This window comes from Vicugna pacos, unplaced genomic scaffold, assembly GCF_048564905.1.
Source record: "Vicugna pacos unplaced genomic scaffold, VicPac4 scaffold_110, whole genome shotgun sequence".
Taxonomy (NCBI): Eukaryota; Metazoa; Chordata; class Mammalia; order Artiodactyla; family Camelidae; genus Vicugna; species Vicugna pacos.
The window spans coordinates 1,056,852-1,079,367 of NW_027328790.1; the positions used below are offsets into that span (position 1 = coordinate 1,056,852).

The window sequence follows — 22,516 nt, forward strand, 5'->3', positions numbered from 1 at the left end:
ACCTAGCAAGGCCCTGATGCAAAGTCACTGCTCAAAAATGCTGAATAAAGAAATGAACAAAGGAAATGCTTCCCCAACCCCCTTCAGCAGAATATAAAGAGAAGGACCACAGTAGGATCAAAAGATCTGGATTCCTATTCAATTTATTTGAACTCCTAAGCTTCATAATAATGGATAAGAAAACTTGCCTTGGGGTAGAGGGTACTGTTCATTGGTGGAGCACATGCTTAGCATGTACGAGGTCCTGGGTTCAAACCCCAGTACCTCATTTTAAAAAATCAAACAAATAAATACACCTAATTTCCCTCCTGAAAAAGTATTTTTTAATTCAAAAGTCAAAAAACACCTTGCAATTGACACAACATTGTAAACTTGACTATACTTCAATTGAAAAAAAAGCCTTGCCTTACAAGAATATATCTGGATTACGGATGTTTGAAAATGTAAAATGCATAGGGTACCACCTGCATAAAAGGAGGTGACTGTACACACGTTCTATCCCTCCTTTATGAGTTATACTTCCTTTGGGGGGGTTATAACCTCTCAGAGCTAATTTTCTCAGATTAAAAAATATAAACATTACTTGATTCTCAGTACTGCTGAAGAATCAGATAACTCTATGAAAGCATCTGACCCACAGAGTTTACTCAATAAATGTTTGTTGAATGAATGAATAAACAAGCAAAGTGAATGCTGCTCCCTGCCACAAACCATCATAATGGTACTGCCTGGAAATCCCAAGTCCACGTTCACCCGACTCTGCATTAACAATGTGGGTGACCTGGACAGGCCTGCGTGCTTCACGAAGCCCCAGTTTAATCGTGAATAGAAATAAGGGCAATAACACAAACCTCAAATTGTTAGTGAGTCAGTAATGAATTGTACCCCAACACTGCATGATGGAACCATTAAGAAAACTGGGCAAAGGGTCCATAGGCCCTCTCCATATAATCTCTTACTACCACATGGGAATCTACATTACATCTCAAAATTAAAAGTCTAATATTTTAAAGAGGTTATCGAGGTTAGGTGAGCTCACTGTCTCAAATAAGGAACACACAGTACAAATAGGACAATGCCCAGCCCATGAGATACACTCAGTTAACATTCCCACTGAGCCCACTAGTCCCTCCAACTTCAGAGCAAGAGGATGGGTCCTCGTGGCAACAGGCCACAGCACCTGAAGCTAACAAAGCTAATGGTGTCCACTTAAAAGAGCCCCTGTCACCACCCTTGTTCTAATTTTCTATTTGTAATTTTTTTCTTTTCATTAAATTGGAACTCCAAATTGCATAGAATTCTTACCAGATATCATGATGGCAGCCCTTCAAAACCTGACCACAGAGATCATGATGGCAGCCCTTCTTGGTGAAACAATAAAATGAAAAGCCATTTCCACAAGACCTCTGTGTAAATCTACTAGGGAACTTCATCCTGGACTGAGGAAGAGGACTGGGGAGTAGGGGGTAAACTGGGACACGGAGAAATATGGGCCACCTGTCCCACAATGGACTTTAGACTCACCCTCACCCTCCAGGAACTTCTAAATACACACAGACAGAGTGCTATGGACAAGAATTTTTTTTAAACAAATCCCTGAATCCCTAGCAGATCTTGTTTCTACCGAGACACAAATGTCTTATTTGTATAATGTTTCACAGAAGCCTTAAAATATTATCACCCCAACTTGACACATCAAGAAACTGAGGTAGAGAAGTTTATCACATTCTACAAGATTAGAGAGAGGCCACGTCAGACACCGTATTTAAATCCAAGTCCCTGCTCCGTTGCTCACACTAGAAAGTGTCACATACTGCCTCTTTCCTGCCCTCTCCCTGCAATAAATCTCTGAAGAGTCTTTTCTGTGTCACCTGCAATCAAAATCACATCAATTTTTCACAAAGAGCTATGTCACTCCTTGGAGGACATACCAAAATCTAAAGGGTTGGGTTGAGAGGAGATATTTGCATTTTCTGTTTCTCAAAGGAAACATGGCTTTAAAAGAAACTGAAAAGTATTTATCTAGTCTAAGCGCTCATTGTGCACAGAAAGAAACGGAGGCTCAGAGGAGAAGAGGAAAGGGCGTTATTAACAAATATTGCCTCAGCGCAGCACTAAGCCAGCCCTGGGCACTTCTGGGGGAGGATCTGGAAGGCCCAGGAAAATGAGTGTTAGAAAATAGAAAGAGAAGAAGAATATAAGGTCCCGTCTCTACACCACCATACCATGAATTTCCACCAAATTACCCAGTATGGGTGCAGCCAATAGTAAGGTTGTCTAAACAGGTTATTGAAACCTGGAATTCTCAACCATAGTGGAAATTCCAGCATTTACTGTGCTTTTTTCCCAGTTCAATCATCAATTCAGTGGGCATTCTGTACCAGGGACTACACGAGACCTGGAGTTCTCCCAAATAAAGATCTCTATTACCACGTGTGCAAACCACATAAAGGCAACCAGAAGAAAAGCGCCCACAGATAAGATGGAATTACTGAAACTGAAAGCAGCCAAAGAGCATATATTACTAGGAAAAATGGTGCTCCTTTAAATGGACTCATGGACATAGAAAGCAAACTGTATTTAGCAGGCAGGAAAGGAGGGATTAACAGATACAAATTAGTAAATATAAAATAAATGACAAGGACCTGCTATATAACACAGGGAACTATATTCAATTTCTTGTATTGAGTTATACTAAAAACAATCTAAAACATATGTATATACATATGCATATGTTTATAACTGAATCTCTGCTGTACACCTGAAACTAACATTGTAAATTGACTACACTTAAATAAAAAATAATTTAAAAAATAAGTAAAAATAAAAGCAACGCCATTAAGAAAAAATAAAAGAACTCTCTAATCCCCTTAGCTGTAAGTGGTGGAGAATTCTGGTTGTAAACACCAAGTCCACTGGATCACTCCAGCAATGGCTGTCACTCTTTCTGACCATCAGAGAGTCACTTGCTTCACTGAGGTTTCTTTTCTCTTCTGTGAAAGGCTACAGCTGCAACTAACGATGTATAGAATCTCATCATTCACAAGCCCAACAAGTAGTGAGGACTTCCCATGGGCCAGGCTCTGGACAAAGGAAAATATAGGGTCCGAAATATATTCATGGGTAGAAGAAGTTTGTGCCATAAAGACGTTAATTCTTCCTGTTTTGATAGACAGATTCATTGCAATTCTGATTAGAATTCCTACCAGATTTTTCTTGGAATGTAACAAGTGAATTTATGGTCAAGATTAGCCAAGAAATTTCTTTAGAACCACCACTGGGGAGGGGTGGATAGGTCATTAATTTCCACTGCTCTTTCTGAAGTGATAAAAACGTTCTGGAATAATAATGGTTGCACAACTGTGAATATGCTAAAAGCTGCTGAATTTTACCATTTAAATGGATGTACTTCATGGTGTGTGAACTATATCACAATAACGCTGTTATATGAAAAAATATTTCTTGACAAATATTTTTCTTTTTATACCACTAGTCTGTCCCACAATTTAAGAAAAACAAAAAACCAATACAAACAAAACTGTGCCAGGAGTTCTTTAGGACTGCAATATCCCTGGGTCTCCAAGGCCTCTGGTGATGCTGTTCCTGTTAACACACACTAGCTGGGCTGGGCTAGCTAGGGACTGTAACTATCTTTTTAAAATTGACTGTCACACGTTTCACCCTTGGAGAGGGAAGGAAGGAGGATATCACAGCTTCATGCCTTCAGCTCATTTTTAACAGAACCAAGCCCTGCTTTCACCACTGTTAATCCCTCTCACTATAAAAACACGTGACATCAACAAGCACCGCCATCATAACACCTGAAAGTGTTCAAGATACTTACCTGCGGCAGAAACACTGAGGGAGGAGACAGAAGCTTGCTCAGCACTGATGCTCCCTTTTCCCGACTCCACCAGGTGAAGCTGGGCGCTACAGCCAGAGGCTCTCAGTCCGGGGAGCAGCACACACGCCACTGAGCTGGTCCTGAGGGAGGGTGAAAGGGAAAGGAGGGCAGCCCTAGGGGGGAGGGAAAGGGGGGGTGCGGGCTGCAGCCCCGCTCGGAGGCCAGCCCCAGCACCAGCATAAGCCGCCCGCTCCCGTCCAGGTCCGCAGACCACGCCCGCCCGGGAAACAGCCCGCCCATTGGTGGGGACAGGCAGGCGGCCGAGGAGAGGAAGCCCGGGAGGAGAGGACTCGCGGGCGGGAGAGGGGAAGGGGACGCCAGCCGTGGACTGAGGGGATCCCGGCTGCGTGAGAGGTGGCAGGCGCACACCTGGACCTGGACTGCTGTGGCCGGGGCGCCGGGGCAGGTGGTGCTGTCAGAAGGGTCTGGCCAGAGAAATTCAGCTGAACACGGGCTGACTGGCGCCCTTGGGGGCTGTGAAAGGCGGATCACCCTCCCGAAGCCGCCTGAACCCTTTCCCTGGAGCCCCCCACCTTGCACTTCCACAGCCAGAAGCCCCGGCCCCAGGCAGGAACCAAAGGCCTAACGGGCGACAGAGTTGAGAAGCATTTGGGGCCAATCCCCGGCTCGGACATGGAGCTTCGAACCAGGGGACCACCAGGCACCGACAGCGCATGCGCAGGAGGGACATGGATCCTCTCTGGATTCTGCGAGAGAAGGTGGGACAGCGAGGGAGGGAGAAGATGGGAGCGGGTGGAGAAGAGGGGAAAAGTGGAGGGATACAGATGGACAGGAAGAGCAGAGAAGGGATGGGTCTGGATAGGGGAGTGTCGTAGCGGAGTTGGAGAGAAAAAGCTTTACCTCTAGGGCACCCTGAGATGGCAGACCTACCTCTGTACCCTTCTGTAACCGTTCAAGTCTCGCAGCTCATGTTTTACCTCCCTGATCCAGCCCTCCATCAGATGCTTCTGCAGAAACACTACGGGGATCACACCCGTTGCCCCCATGCGGAGCTGGGTTTTCTGTTGCTCTGAGAACCAAGCACCCGCAGGTGTTGTCGCTCAGAACTTCCTTGGGAAGAGTACATATTCCCCTTTTACACGCTGGGAAACAGGCAGGAAGGATCACTGCCTTAGCTCCACTGTCCCAGGTGTTGGGCTGGCGGGGAGTGGTGTGGTACAAGATCAGAGCCCCAGACAGAGCAGACTGCCTGAGTGTTGGTGCATAGTCCCCATCCCTCCTGGGTAAACCATACCCCAACCTAGTGGAAACATCAAGGGCTCACAGTGGTTTCCTGGGGGTGGGAGAGCTGTCCTCATGTGAAGGAAAAGTCCAGCTGGGCTAACAAGCTAAGTCACAAATCTAAGTGTGATAAGTGTCGGTTTACTGATCTAAGTTCTGCTGGGCTATCTCGTAAATCTGAAGTTTAGTGTCAGTTTATTGGGCTAACAACCTAACTCGTAATTCCAAGCTCAACAAGTGTCAGTAATGTGAACTATTACAAATTGATAAGTTCCAGTGTACTGATTCCTTGCATTTTGTTCTTTGAGTCTTATTGGCTAATATCCCCTTACTTGTATTGAAGTCTTTAAAACCTCATGTGCACGTCTTGGAGGTGCTCAGAAATTCGGAGCAGAAGCCCCTCTGAGCCCGCCGGCATAATAATTCTGAGTACTCCAGCACTCCGATTGGTGCTTGTTTCTTGGCTGGCCTGTTTCCATAACACTCAGCTCCAGTGCCCTGCTTTCTAGGTAGATAGGAGTGTTACCAAGTCCAAATTCATACTCCTCAGTGCAGGACAGGCCAATAAGTTTGGAAACCAGATGTTGGGGCTTGGAATAGCAAGTTTCTGTAGACCTAGTTGGCAAACTAATGTTCTGGAAAACCATCTCCCCAAGTCACAATTCAGGCTCCTTTCCTACGCGCTTGGTTGTTGCAAACTTCTTAGTGTAGGAATTCCTTCTTGTTAGAATCCTTTGTTCTTACAGCTATCTGCGTGGGTCAGATCCCTGTAAATCTCCAACAAAACAAACGTTATTTTCTATTCTGCAATTTGCTATCTTTTAATGAATGAAAAAATTTTAAATATCCTTAAAGGTCAGAGCTTAAGAATAAGCTCTCCTGTGTATTTCAGGCTCTAGGCAACAATTTTTTACAAGCAAGATGAAGCCTAGGAGACAGAGCATAGGGTTAAATTCAAAGGAACAGATCTAATATGGAGTCAGATTTGTTCTGTTCTATTACCCGGGCAGAAGCCACTTGAGGATTTAAATCTCTTTAAGTTAAAAATAACTAAAATTTTAAAGGAATTTACATACATAGGTGGGAATGTGCAAAGCATATCTGGAAAAGCACACAAAAGATAGTAAACAGTGGCATCTCCAGACAGGGCTGAAAGAACAGAGGATGAGGGAAAACTTCTTTCACTTGTGTATTTTTGTGCTCTGTTTGAGTTTTTTTTTTTTAACCTTTTGCTTGCATTTCTTTTTCAGTTAAAATAATGTGTAATGGAGCAAAGGAGTAACTAGCTTAGCAAATACAGCAGCCATGGAATCACTAAGTCATCACTTTTGATTTAAGCCAGAAACATTTATTGACTCTCTCCAATGTGCTCAGTCCTGTTTTAAGACTTCTTTTATTATAATAATAAAATAATAATTTTATTTTATTATAATAATAAAATAATAATAATAATTATTATTATTATTATACTATTATTATTTCTAGTACTATTACTATTACTATTATTACTATTATTTTATGAAATAATAACATGGTATACCTCACCCCTGCCCATGACTGGTGGAAAACCAACTGAGTTTTTCTTGTGTTGTTTTCCAAGGAGTAGAGATGAGTTTATAAACAGAACACATCTTCAGGGCAAAACAGGCAGTGTGCATTACCAGCAGGCCAGACAGCAATGAAGGGTTTTCAATTGAGGCGCAAAGAAGCTGAGAGAGAAAGCCTCAAGGACACTACAAAAAGCTGCCCAAACTGCCATCTCCATGGTACTACTGAAATAGGAAAGAACAAATCTGACTCCACATTTGATCTGTTTCTTTGACTTTAACAAAGCCAAGTTAATATGCTCCGGTCTTTTCATGGGTTATGATGTCACAGAGGAAACGGACAGGTCAACAAGGAACCACTCTGTCGTGATCACGGAGCCGGGGAAAGGGATGGGTTGCAAGATGTATGAAGCAGCCGCAACTGTGCCCGTGCTTCTAGGCAGGTATCCAAAATCGCCTCGACAAGGTGTCAAACATTTGTGCCCACATCCTCATCAACAGACATGTATTAAAGACAAATGGAACCATATAAAAGGCCAATACCCTTGCTGGGTACACCGTCCAAAGAACAAAGTCTCAGTTTGACAACTGGCCATCTCGGTTCCATGGGATTCATTCTTGGAGAACCTTAAAAACCACTCTTCTGTCCTCAAGAATTGCTGCATATTTGTCCTATCTTTGGCTAAGGGATGCAGCACGTTCAAGTGAACTTTAATGTCTGCACAGATTTGACTGTCTTTCTCCAGGTTCATTTGTCCATTCCAATGAGGCCTGAGCTATGTCCATCCTCCGTAAGATCTATTCCCTCCAGTGACAGTTCATTGAGCCTGCAATTAAAAGCCAAGTGAACAAGACTGTCCTCAGCTAAAAATTTCACCCACCCTTCACTGTTTTCTTAATCTCCTCTCCTGGCTAATTGCAACAGACTAACACCTCCCTCCACCAAGATTACCAACTATGTCATTTTGTCTCCCCAAAGAGAAAGTAAGGTCCATAATAGAGGAGACAACTACATAGTCACCTCTGAATTCGTAGCATATAGAACTGTTAATAAATAGATCTATGATTATGGCTTCTTTCCTTTAAAACCTTTCTGGTTATTTGAATGAGACCTTGGAAGGGAGGTGTTTGCTGTCCAGTATCTTGATCCACAAGACTCTGGAGGCCTTTTTCAGAATGGCTGTTCACTGATTCATTCAAAACACAACTTATCAATCAAGGAGTATCTGTGCTTTTCTGCCAGGTGTTTGTGGTCACTCTAATGCCAGAACAACTTTAAATTATATCCTTACTTTGGATTTGTTATTTTTCCCCTCTTCCAACAAAATTGACTTTCCTTAATTTCTTGCCTTGAGGAATTTTTTTTTTTTCCTATTTCACCCTTTAGTAAACCAAGATCCTCAGGATGGGCTTGGCCCATAATATGATCCCCCATCCAACTCCTAGTGTCAGAGGCCTGGGGCTCACATCCTGCCCTCCTGTCAAGGCAACTGAAAATCAGTTCAGGATCAAACCAGCACCCCAGGGATTCTAAGGCTCGCATATCTCCCAGAAACCCTGCTTTCTCATTTGTCTTGCATTCTGAGAATTTTCCCTCACTTTCTTGACAATTAGTTGTGCAGCTTGAAAGATGAGGAAGGAAGGTTTTATTTCTTAATCAGCATTTTAAGGAACTTGTGTAATGAAAGTTTTCACGAGTTTCTAGAACCCTCCATTGCCGAGAAAGAAAACACACTAGACATTTTCTAAATTTAGCTCCCATGTGCATTTTTTCTTTGTTTTTGTTTTCTTAACTGCTAACAGACATTTTTTAATTAAAAAAAAATAAGGCCCCAAAAAGGATAGAACACTGAAGGGGCAATCAAAATTAAAGGGCAAAGACAGAAAAATGATAACTACTCTACAATGTTAATATAATACATACACTATGTATCAGATCAGCAATTCTCAGTAACAGCTAATTGAAACATGACCATGAGGTAAAATTTCTCTCCTGTCAGGACATGGCCAACAGAAAATACAATTTAACCAACAAACTAATATCCTAAGTCTGGCGAGGTACAGAAGTCTACAAGCTAAATGTGTCTTCTTCTGGAAAAGAGGAAGACACACCAGCTCTTTTCTGTGGAGCCTGAGCCCACGGGAGGACGGTGAAGTGAGCTCTGTAAGTACCCAATTAGCAAACTGAGTGATGAATAAATAGACGTGAGCTTTGATGACAGAGGTGATACTACTATTCATTTGTCCTGTAAAGTATGACTTCCGTTCAGTGATCAATACTTCGGTGTCCTCAGGAGTTGACATTATTCGAAAATGCACAGCCTGGGCGCAGACCTCCACTTTCAGCTCGTGACACTGCACTTAGATGTCACAAGGGCACCTCCAACTCCACCTGCAAAGAGCTGACTTCACGGTGCTCCTCCAATAGCCGTCCTGCCCAGGGCCTCTGGTCGGGGGCTAAGTTCTCCGTGCCTCTCCCAACTCAGACCCATCACTCACAGATGTGAATGGACCCCTCCTTCAGGGCCCAGATATCCTCAGACACCGAGTCCCACCACCCACACCTGACCTACCAGATACTCACTGGCACTCACTCAGCACTGACTCTGTGCTGGGACCATGCTGCACACTGCAAACGTTATCTTACTGGATCTCCACAACAGTCCTGGGAATTGGGTACATCGCTGCTTCAATTGATTAGATAAATTGTTTCACTTCCTTGAGTGCGTCATTCAAACTGACACGGCTACTGAGCCACAAGCCTGGGCCTGAAAACCACTTGAAAATTGAACACTGCTACACCTCGCAGCCACCCTACTCTGACTCATCACATCACCTCCTGCCAAGCCTTCTAAATGTTTCCAAGCATTCTACAAGACAAAAGTGAACTACGAGAGCACCCCACTCTCCAATATAAAATCTGTCAATGATGGTCCGCTGCCCTTAGGAGAAAGCCCCACCAGGCCTGAGCACAGCCCAACGGCCCAGCATCCGCGTTCCCTGCGCGGCCACGCCGCCTCACCCAGTACGCAGCTCTACACGTGCCTTCTCTAGGACAGGGATGCAGACTCCGCACAACCCAGGGCTTGTCTCACTTGAACAATGATCACCTTCTTCAGTGTTCATCTTCTTCTTTGCTGACCCTCAGAAAAATGTTTTCTCATGATGAATAAATATCTTTTTCCTTATAACTTCCCATCATTGATAATGAGCTCCCCTGAAAGAGAGAAGACCTAATTGTCAGTCTCCTTATCTGTAAAGTGAGATTAACAAGGAAATATGTGAGGTTTTATGAGAAATAATATTCATGTGAGGCTGAGGGACAATTCCATCATACAATAAGCACTCAATATGTGCTTAATTAATATTAATAAGAATATATTGCATTCCAGCAACCTTCAATCAATTTTTAATGACTTTGTCCAACAGACTACTGACAAACTGTTGGACGAACCACTTTGAGCAGATCAGCACAAGCGTACTGGGATAGGTAAGCGCTGACTCCAGTTGCAGCTGCAGCCACCCAGCACTACGGGGTGGGGGCAGTTTGCTCAAGCTCTTACATGTTGCTTGAGCATTTAGTTGTCGTTATTGATTAAAGACAGGTGAGGGTTCTTTAGTCAAAGCACCTGAAACATAAATCTTCAAAGATTGATGCAAATTAGGTTTCAAGAACAACACTCTCACTAGAAATTATTTGAAAATCATAGTCTTAGCTACTCCGCACATCAAAAGGGCATGTTCTTAATGTATCTGACTAAATACACCGGAAGGGTTGTTTAAAAGAAATTACGATGAAGCCATCCTGAATAAGCTCCAGTATCATCTGCACAAAGCCCCACCCAAGGGTCTCATTTCACATTTCCACATAGGTGTTCAGGTAGCTTAACTTGGGTCTTGGTTTCTTATAACACGGGGCGGGGAATAGTTGTGGATAGATTTAAGTAGCAAATATATAACTAGGGTAATTGCTGTTAAGGAATTCTAGAAATAAGAAGATTGATATATAGTCCCACCCATAAGAAACTCAGCATGTCCAATTACAGCAGCATTAAAAATAAAATGAGGGATACATTTAACAAAAGTTTACAAGATTTGTACATTGAACTTTTTGAAGTATCACCAAAATAAATTTTAAAAGATCTACATATATGGAAGACATCCCATTTCCATGGAATGATAGACAGTATTATTAAAAATATTAAGACTCCTCAAAATGATCTACATATACAGTGGAATCCCTATCAAAATTCCAGCTGACTTCTTTGCAAAAATTGAAAAACTGATCCCAAAATTAATATGGACGTGCAAGGGGCCCAGGATAGGCAAAACAACCTTGCAAAAGAAGAGTAAAGTTGGAGGACTCACTTTAAAAGGTACTAAAATGCTATAGTAATAAGTCAGTATGATGCTGGCATAAGTTTGGATAAATAAATCTATGAGACACAATAAAAACCCACGGGGAAAAACTTACATTTACAGACAGTTTTCCACTACGGGGCCAAAAACACCCCATTGAAAGAATAGTCTATTCAACAAATTGTGCAGGGACAGCTGGGTATCTGCAGGCAAAAGAATCAATCTGGAATCTGAACACCCATATTTTATATAACAAATAAAAATTAAAACAAAGTAGATCACAGACAGAAATGTAAAAATTAAACCTATAAACTTTCTAAAAGAAGACACAGTATAAATCTTTGTGGTCCTAGGATAGGCTTTGGTTTCCTGGATACAATACCAAGAGCACAAGTGATAGAAGAAAAAAGCAGATAAACTGGACTTCATCAAAATTAAAACCCTTTTCTTACAAAAGACATCATCAAGAAAGTCAAATGACAGGGGAAATGGGTATCTCAAGTCAGAGAGTGCGTGCTTAGCAAGAAAAATAAAATAAATCATTACATCTAACTACCTCCCCTGTAAAGAAATTGTTTTAATGTTTAAAAAAAATAAATTGAAAGACAATGTGCAGAATAGAAGAACAATTTTGCAAAACATTTATCTAATAAGAGAGTAGCATCCAGGATATATAACGAATTCTTACAACTGAACAATACAATAAAACAGACCCAATTTTTAAATTTACCACGAATTTAGATACATATACAAATGGCCAATAAGCATATGAAAAGATGCTCAACATCACTAGACAAATCAAAATCAAAATGAGATCTCATTTTACACCCACTAGGATGGTTATTACCAAATCATGGACAATAACAAATGTCATTCAGGAGGCAGAGAAACCTCATATGCAGCCAGGGGAAAGGGACAATTGTGCAACTTCTTTGGAGAAGTCTGGTATTTCCTCAAAAGCTTAGAGATATATGGCTCAGCAATTCCACTCCTATATGTAGAGTCATCCCTCAATACCCTTGGGTGGTTGGTTTCAGGAACCCCACACCCTGGATACCATAATCCAAGGATGTTCGAGTCCCTTTACAATCAGCCATCTGGATCCATGTAGTGGAAACTACAGATATGGAGGGCCAACTGTACAGCCAACAGAATGAAAACATATTCTCATAAAAATTTCACATCAATATTCATAGCAGTATCATTCAGAGTAGCCAAAAGTTACTAACAATATCCATCCATCAATGAACGGATAAACACATTTACCAAGAATAGGCCCACAAACTTTTGGTCATTGAAACTTTGACAAAGGAGGTGAGAACATACAATGGAGTAAAGACAGCCTCTTCAGCAAATGGTGCAGGGAAAACTGCACAGCTGCATGTAAATCAATGAAGTTAGACTACTCCCTCACAGCATACACAAAAATGAATTCAAAATGTGTTAAAGAATTAAACATGTAGACAAGACACTATAAACCTCTTAGAAGCAACCATAGGCAAAACATGTGACATACATCTCAGCAATGTTTTCCTAGAGCAGTCTACTCAAGCAATAGAAAAACAACCAAAAATATACAAGAGGGCTCTAATTAAACTTACAAACATTTGCACAGCTATGGAAATGGTAAGCAAAACAAAAAGACAACCAACCTATGGAATGGGAGAAAATATTTGCAATAAATGAAACTGCTAGGGGCTTAATTCCCAGAATATGTAAACAGCTTTTACACTTAATAAGAAAGAAAAACAAACAATTCAATTCAAAAATTGGCAGAAGTCCTAAAGAAACATTTCTCCAATGAAGACGCACAAATGACCAGTAGGCACATGAAAAAATGTTCAATATCATTATCAGAGAAATGCAAATCAAAACTGCAATCAAATATCACCTCTCACCAGTCAGAATAGCCATCATTCAGAAGTTCACAGACAATAAATACTGGAGAGGCTGCGGAGAATTGGGAACCCTCCTACACTGTGGTGGGAATGCAGTTTGGTGGAGCCATTGTGGAAAAATTATAGAGGTTCATCAAAGACAAAACCTTGACCTCCCAGATGACCCAGCAATCCCACACCTGGGCATATATCCAGAAGGAACCCTAATTAAAAAAGACACCTACACCCCAATGTTCACAGCAGCACTATTTACAATAGCAAGACATGGAAACAACCGAAATGTCCACTGACAGATGGCTGGATAAAGAGGTTGTAGCATATTTGTCCAATAGACTACTATTCAGCCATAAAATAATAATAAAATAATGCCATTTGCAGCAACATCAATGGACCTGGAGAATGTCATTTGAAGTGAAGTAAGCCAGAAAGAGAAAGGAAAATACCACATGAGATTGCTGACATGTGGAATCTAAAAAAAAAAAAAAAAGAAAGAAACAAAAAGATAAATTTCTCTACAGAACAGAAACAGACAGAGTCACAGGAACCAAACTGTGGTTACCAGAGGGGGGAGGGTGTGGGAAGGAATAAATTGGGAGTTCAAGATTTGCAGTTACTGAGTATGTAAAGAATAAACAGCAAGTTTATACTGTATAGCACAGGAGAATATATTTAATATCTTATAGTAACTTATGTTTAAAAACAGTATGAAAATGAATGCCGGTATGTTCCTTTTTAACTGAAGTCTTGTGCTGTAGACAAGAAACTGACACAACATTATAAACTGACTAGACTTCAATGAAAATATTTTTAAATAGACTAAAACCAAAAAAAATGGAAAAGGATATTATCAAACAAAAAGAATAAAGTACTGATTCAGGCTACAATATGGATGAACCTTGAAAATTTATGCTAAAATAAGCCAGACACAGAAAGCCAAATAGTGCCCTTTAAGGTGAACTGTATCTAAGCGTTTATTGTACTACTCCTGTAAATTTTCCAGAGGTTTGAAATCTATCAATATCAAAATAAAATGTATTATGCATTAAAAACTTAAAACGCTTCCTCACAGGAGGGCTTTGATTATTAAATGCAGAAACGCATATAAAGCTCTTGGAAAAACAATTTGCACGTCCACACACAGTCACTGCTGTCACTGCCACTCAGAGGGTGGTGCCAGCGCTGATGAGAGCTGCCTCCACTCGCTCCCCTGCAGAAAGGAGTGAAGGCCTGAGCTCTGACAGGCAGGGTGAGCGTGAACCTGAGTCATACACAGCCACGTTCCAGACTCTGCGTTACCCAACTTTCTTATACAAACTGCAACATGTAATGTAAACACGCTAGAGGGATGTATCTTACAACACAGGGAATACAGACAATGTTTTACAGTAACTATAAATGGAGCATCTATTGTACACCTGAAACTAATATCATATTTTAAATCAGCTATATCTCTATAAAAAATTAAAAAATATTTTTAAAATGTTATCACTTTAATATTCAAATCGGTTTTTAAGTAAATACTAAACAGCTTAGAATATATAAAAGCATTTAATTGTGCTGTTTGTTTGCATATTTACATTCAGCCTCTTGCTAAAAGAGAATTTAAACAATTTTTTTAAACACAGCTTAACAACCATAACAACAAAAAGGCAAAACGGAGAGTGAAGAGAAAATGGAGATTCAATACTTAAATGAAACCAGGGGGAGATAAACTCATAAAAATGGATTCCATGAAGTCAGGGCAAGTGTTAAAGGCCGACTACAAATTCAGCTGTAAGATTCTTGGCAGCTAAAGCAAAAAGAAAATGATGAAGGGGCGGGTGGTAGAGCATGTGCTTAGCGTGCACGGGGTCCTGGGTTCAAGCCCCAGGGCCTCCACTAACAGATAAATACATCTAATTACCTTCCCACCAAAAGAACCCCAAAGAAAAGAAAAAGAGAAATTTCTTTCCCAAAAAACCCTGATATTAAATTTGGGTTAAATACTTAAAAACAGATAAAAAGAAAAATAAAAAAGATAAGTGACACTGTGAAGGAAAACCCCAGCTGGGCTAACAAGCTAAGTCACAAATCTAAGTGTGATAATGTCGGTTTACTGATCTAAGTTTTGCTGAGCTACTTGGTAAACCTGAAGTTTAGTGTCAGTTTAATGGGCTAATAAGCTAACACGTAAATCCAAGGACAACAATTGTCAGTAACGGGATCTGTTCCAAATTGATAAGCTTCAGTGTACTGATTCCTTGCTTTTTGTTGTTTGAGCCTTATTGGCTAATAGCCCCATACTTGTAATTAACCCTATAAAACCTCATGTGCACGTCTTGGAGGTGCTCAGAGCTTTGGAAAAGAAGCCCCTCTGAGCGTGTCAGCATAATAAATCTCAGTACTACAACCCTGTGAGTTATACTTGTTTCTTGGCTTGCCTGTTGTTTCTATAACAACACAAGCGATAATGCCCGTGAGATAAATCTGCGGAGGTTGCTGTCAGGTCCCCATGTCTCACGTAGGAAAATCTGAAACATTTTTCTCACCATTCAGGGTCATCATAAGCCCACCTCACACCTCCCGCAGTTAAATGCAAGAGCACAGGTAGGGCCAGACCTTTGCTGTCTCTGTGTCATCACAGTGAGACAGGATGGAAGGGGGAAGAGCACAGCCATTCAAGGAAGGCCACAGCAATTAACATCAAAATGTTAAAGGATTCAACCCCCAATAGGCCTTGAGGCTCAGGATGAAGAGATTTAACTTCTAGCAGATCTTGAGCTTCAGTAAACATCCATTGTATTAGTAACTTGGTCAATAACATGCCCCAGGCAACATGGCAGTCCCAATGATAGCCACAAAAGGTCAAAGGGTGGGAAATGGCCAACTCCCTGGGAATCCCAGCGCCTTACCCTAAGGCTGGTCCTTCTACTTATTAGCATATGAAACCACCAAGCCCAAGAAAACAAGCAACACAGCGCCACCTCGCGGTCACCACTCTCTCTCCCTCTTTGGGGAAGGCCCTCAATCTGTGGAGTGTGTACCTACTTCTAATATGAGCATCAAACCCCCACACCTCGTGACGTTTCTCTTGCATTTCAATGTATCTCTCTGAATAAATCTACCTTTACTCAACACTGGCTTGCTCTTGAATTCTTTACTGCATGAAGTTAAGGAACAAAATCTGGTGGGGCACATCCCAGGGGCTCAATGAAAGCCTGGGACACAGCCCTTCTCATGCCCAACGTTTTTTATTCTTGTATCAACAGGACTGGGCTGTGAAGGGAGGTCTGAGGCCACAGCTAAGGGACAGAAGCAGCCTCCAGGGCTCCAATTGGTGGGCAGTCTCTCCCCCAGCATGGGTCTTGGGGTCTGCCCGGTTCTCTGTGTTTCTCTGTTGTGCTGACTCCCCAGACATACAGCGTACTCCTAGGCTTGTCCCCACAAAACCCTTCTCTCCAAAATACAAGCACATCATGTCACAATCCTCTTGTTCAACAAGGAAATGTTCAGCCCACTTTTTTCCTCCCCAATAAAGTACCCAACTGTCCTCGCTCCCATCACACCACTATTTTTTGTGAGAACTCTGCACTCGCCACACCCCATCCTGAACACAGGTGCCTTACTGGCTGTGATTGAGATGTTTCTTTCTCACACAGCCTGCGTCCTTTCACTTTCCCCTTGTTACCTTAAAAAAGCATTTCCTGAGTCACTCACCCCTCTGATTCTGAACTAACAAAGTGCTGAGGTTGCAGTCACTATATGCATACATCCCAGTTTTGGCTAGGTTTCCATCACAAGATCTTCATTAAGGAGCTGCATCAAGAAGTTTAAAGAGGCTATTCTTACATCTGAGTGGAGGAGCCTGCAAAAAGTTGAATGGCTTTGAAGAGAGAGTTAACTAGGGACAAAGAAGTTGCAGGTCCTAGTCAAAAGTGTCATGAGGCAAAATGTTCTCCCAAGGCTCAGTGTGGCTTATGAACACGGAGTCGGCGGGGAGGAGGTGACAGGCAGTGAGTAGGGTGAGTGATACGGGTTACGCTCCCCCAGCTGGGGAAGAAAAGGTTTTTTCCAGTTTTCCAAACAATTTCTTACTACCTTTTTCTATTATTGTCACATACTATTTCCAACGAATTAAGCATATCAATGTCAGTCATTTGGGCCACTTGGGAGAAGCTACACGATGCCATTCACAGGGCTGGGACATGACAGCCACACCAGTCTAGACTGAAAGAACAGTCGGGGTATTTGCAAGGTAATCACGGGCATGCAGCAAACTCCCCAGCTTCAATGACCTCATCTCAATGCTGGGGCCAAGAAAACTACCAAGCAAAGTGCGTGATGATTATGGCCAACATCTGTTTACTAGGTAAGTGCCCGTGAAAGCTGCCGCTTAATGGGGAATGAGTACGATCAACGAGGCCCTGTCTACCTGGCCACACGCGCCCTGCCTTCCTGCCTTGGTGCAGCAGCAGAAATTGTTTAGCTGAGATGAACACCCCCAGAGCAGCCTCGACGGGAAAGCTCCCAGCTCTGCACGGCGAGACGTGTTCCTTTCCTTCTCAGAGCTGATCACAATTTGCTGTCGTCTGTTTTTATGTTTATCCCTTTTGTAACTGTCTCTCCTTCGGAGTTTTTGCTCAAGCAGCACAGGGCCAGATGTGTCTTGCGGCCTGCCGGATATTCTGGGCAGGGAAACAGCCGACTCCATATCTGGCTCTGGTGCTGAACAGAGAGGGCAGAAGGCCCAGGGGGCCATGCTGAACCGAGGCCTCTGCACCCAAAATTATGGTCTGATTTTGGGCAAATTATACAGTCTTTTTACCATGAGATTCCTCATCTGTCCATGAAAATAACTGTCCATGGCACATAGAATTACAAGGATTATAGGAAATCACCAAATTCATAACCTAGCCAAGGGGCTGCAAGTGCATCCTCAACAGACAAATGCTGCCTTTACGGCTCTGACACATGCTAAGCGGGGCGGCCCCACACAGTGAACACTGCTAAGTGCCAGTGGGTTAAGTGCTTCATGTGTGCTATAATACTCTTTAGATCTTACAACAATCCCAGGGTGAAACGAATGTTATGCCCATTTCACAGATTCACCAACAGGTTAAGAGATTTTGAATTCTATTTCAAGGCCCTATGGTGAAGAAATGGCAATTTAAACCGGAATCCGGGCCCAGGCCTTGGCTCCATCTCTCTCCAATCCACCTGACCACTTGCCTTTGAATTCCACCTCTCCAATACACAAGTTTCAGCCGGCCAGCTCTTAAATGAAATTTGTGCAGTTTGTCAATGTTGGTTAATTACCATGAACTGTTCTCAGAAACCACTACAGTAAAGAAAGGTGGACTTAAGGAATTCTGCATTGCGTTCTCCTGCAATGTGCAGGATCCCTTTCCTACACCTCCAAATCCAAGTGTATGCTTCCTCCCTGTTTATGTTTGCACACGGCTTATTAAAGCAGAAGGTACCTGCAGTAATTCCATCTCGGTTGCTTTCCAAGGTTGCAGATTATCCATAATCAGTCTGTGAACGAAAATACTACAATGTGAATGAGAATACTGCAACCATGACAGTAAACAAAGAATACTGAAACCAAGTCATTAAAGGCTGCCGCCACGCCCCAGCTAGGACAGGCCTGCAGCCCAGCTGCTACAGCAACTCACAATGGTGTCGTCTGAGCAGACTCAGAATAAGAAAGGACAGGCTACTGGCCCGAGATAGCTAGGTGCTTGTCTAAAAAATGAATTCAGTAAGTCCAAATATTTGCTTCCTCTCACACATACAAAAGTACTAAATTCTTGAACTTGAGATACCTGGCTTTCTTTAGATAACAAGCAATCTTTTATTGTTCCAACAACCTGGTCTTTGTTGTAAAGCTCCTATATATCCTAGCTCTGCCTCAACCTCTTGGGAGCAGTCCCTCAGAGAGTTCTGACAGGCTGTCATCCTGGCTCGAGTCCTCCCGCCAAATGAAACATAACTCTTAACTTTTAGGCTGCACATGTATTTCAGTCAACAGTTTTGGACACCATGAAGCACCACAGCAGATTTCTCTCCACCTGAACTCTCCAAGTAACCGGAGCCTTGGTACCAGCAGTGGCCCTTTGTGCCCATCCACCTCCTCGGGGAGTCCAGATGAATTTGGGTGAGTCTCTCTTGGTTCTCGGATCTCACATATTGGTTGATGATCCTAAGTTTATCTGGCGGTGTATCCAGGTACGTGGCCCTCCAGTTGAAAGAACCTGAGGTGAATTACCCACCCAGTGGAGACATATTGGGTGGGGCCTGGTTGAAAGATAACAGGAAATATCCACCTTGAGGATATGTCCAAAGTGGGGCTGGTGGAAACATATGAGGAAAATACTCACCCAGTGGAGACATCCTGAGTGAGTCCAAGTTGAAAGACACTGGGTTCAGGACTGAGTGGTTAGGTAAGAGTCTGGTCTAATATTTTCCTCAATTTGGTTACCTACATTGAATTTTTCAGGATAAAAGTAAAACTCTTATGAGGAAACTTTCAACTCCAAAATTCGGACCATCCTCCTGGCTGGTAACAGCTTTCTCGGGTGACAGAGAATCTTCCAGGAGTGGTAGACACAAAGACTTCATGACACAGAGTTGTCCCTGTGGGAAATCTTACTAGCAAATTTATTCTGAGAACCCGACCTTACAATGGGGAATAGAACTTTCAAAAAAAAAATAAAGAACAGAAAAGAAAAGAAAAAGAAATGACAGATTGCCAGTCTCCAACTATTACCCCAGCCAGGTTTATGTACATACAAAATTTACAACATTAATTGGGAATAAGAAAAAAAAAACTCACTCTGAAAATAACTAACCAGGCCTGATAAAAACATTTTTTGGCATTCTGAACTTATAAAAACAAAATCCCCTTTAGGGGTAACTTGGATTTCTCTTCCTGTGTCCTTGAAATGTAAATGTTTTATCTTTCTCTGGGTGTTTTAAGTGTGTGTATGTATGTATATGTATGTTTAGTTTATTTTTTAAAGGAAACCTTGGACTCTGCCATACAAAAGTTACAAGTATTGTGTACATATGGTGGCCACGCAAATAAATTGGGATTCTAAGCAATTCTTTGATAGTACCAATTTTCAGATATTTTGCCATCTTAAACTTTGTTGCATCAGCCTGGACCACAAAGGCTTTTAGCTTTTGGAGAGTAAATCTTTGAATTTTATTTAGGCAACACCCCGACTCTCATGTGGAAGGGCCTCTTCATCTTATTGGTTTAAAATCACTATATATATATTATATTTGTATATAAATTGACGGCCATATGATGGATTTTTTAATTTGGAAAACTTTTTAATTGGTGAAAGTTTAAAGAGATCTCATTATAAACAGTTGTTTTATGGTTTCTATTAAAATCAAGTTTAAATGTAGAAAAATATATCTAATGGTTAACCTAAGAACTTAGTTAAAAAAATAAAACTGGTTTGAAAAGCTACGTTTGTGTTTTTCCTTTCTAATAAATGTTTCTAGATATGCTAATAAAAACTTAGAATTATTAATGTTAACTAGGTTGAATAACTGGAAAAATGATTGTAAAAATGTCGAAAAAAAAATTAAGTGGCTTATCCCAAAAGGATAAATATTTTTATATGGTTATTTTGAATCAAATACATAAAATGGACATTTTGGATTTACATACAGGGTTTTGATACTACACAACGTAAAGTTAAAAAAAAAGGGCCAAAGAGTTCACCTACTCCCCCCCAAGACTAAAGTTCAAACAAGCCCATTTTACTTACCACAGTTTGAAATATATGTATATATAGACTGAAATACTTGATCAATAATTGGGATAACAGACCAATTAATGAAATTAAAAACTGAGAAGTGCCTAAGCTCTTTGGCTGAAACTTGGGCATCCTAGATACTTCTATAAAATTATATACAATGCACACACACACAAAAAAAGGTTTCTGGCACTCCTTCTAGAAATAAGAATTATTGATTAAACTTAATAAATATAAAAATTAAAGGTATAAGATTTAATAAAATTGAGATAAAAGTTTATGAAATTGGTATATTTAAATGGTCTTTATACAAAACTTTTGCTTATGTTGTGGGATACATATGTTTAAGAGGAAAAACACTTCCCCTTCTTGGTATTATAAGGCTAGGCACATATCTGTCCCTCTGAAAATATTAATTGAACAAATTAAAATAAACCAATATAGTTACATAAGCCGTCCAATATAATGTAAAACTAAAAACTAATTTGAGTGGCTAATAAAAAAATACAGGTTTACCCTGGGTTTAACTTATAACACAAGGAAAAGAGATCTTACTAAATGCCTTATGCAAGTTTTGGAAGACATATTTAAGTAAGCCTTAATGTTTTAAAACATGGAATTCTTTGTTTACAGCTCTTCTCACTGATACAAAAATGCCATTTAAGGAGATAAAATACGGCATGGGTGAGAGAGCAGTTCTCTGGGGACCTGGAAGACAGTGTCTTTGTCTTGCACATCAGAAATATAAATACAACAAACAGTGACCTAGGACTGAGTCTAATTAGCTCAACGAAATAAACCTTAAGGCCAAGAAATTTTTGGCATATTAGAACTCAGAACTCTGAAGGGTCCTTCAGCCTTTGTGAAGAAATTTTAACTGTCTGTTTCATAAATAGTAAGCCTTAGTGATTTGAGCAAGCAAATTCAGCTTACTCCAACTATTATTATACCTATCTTATAAGTAAGTTTTAAAGTGAAGCTATGAGATCTCTAGCTTTTTTCTGATTATAAGCCTGTGTACACATTATAGAAGTGAGATATTTCTACTGCTAAAGAAAAAAAATTCAAAGTCATAAAGCTCTGCTTAATTGACGTAAAAATATAAGAGCTTAAACATTAAGTATTTTTAAAATAACAACTGAACAAATTGACTTTCAGTGTCATGTGAATTGGAAAATATTCAATATTAAGGTAATATTTGATATTGTTTAGTTTAAGTATGTTCTAATAAATATAGACATCTTTAAAATCATCCATCTTAACTATAATACCTTTACTGTACCTAGGTTTAATGAAAGTCAAATAAGATCCTGTTATATCTGTTGCAGATTTGTCAAAAAAAAAAAATAAAAGTAATGTGCTGTGGTAAAATTTTAAGTAAATTAAATGCAAATGAGATGAGAGCTTTGGGTAAATATATAAAATATATTTTTAAAATGTATGTTTAAGATAATCTCTAAGTGTTTGGTATCTTTAAATTCTAGTGGTGTGCTAAATTAAGTTAAATGACAAGATTTTATTAAATAGCTATGCCATTTTCAGATAAAATAACATTGAAATACGAATTACTTAACATTTGACTTCCTCTTACAGTGAAACTAAAGGTATATAGAAATATTAATAAATGGTTGGTGCCACACTGAAATAGTCTCTATTAGTAAGGGAATGATCTCAGTATCCTAGGAAAGTAATATAAATGCGTAAAGGAAGATGTAAGAATGGAATAATACTTTGTTAATGAAAAATAGTGACTTTCTCCTGAAGCTGGTTACCTCTGAATGGAAGACAAAATAAGGGACACACTAATATAAGTAT

At 40.7% G+C, this 22,516-nt stretch overlaps 1 protein-coding gene and 1 pseudogene across 1 annotated transcript in view; both read right to left on the minus strand.

Annotated features, from left to right (window-relative positions):
- Positions 1 to 4,611, minus strand: part of LOC140694903 (trafficking protein particle complex subunit 9-like) — a 67,467-nt pseudogene extending 62,856 nt beyond the window's left edge.
- LOC140694902 (uncharacterized) overlaps positions 1 to 22,516 on the minus strand; it is a 1,054,641-nt gene that overhangs the window by 994,339 nt on the left and 37,786 nt on the right. The window lies entirely within an intron of this gene.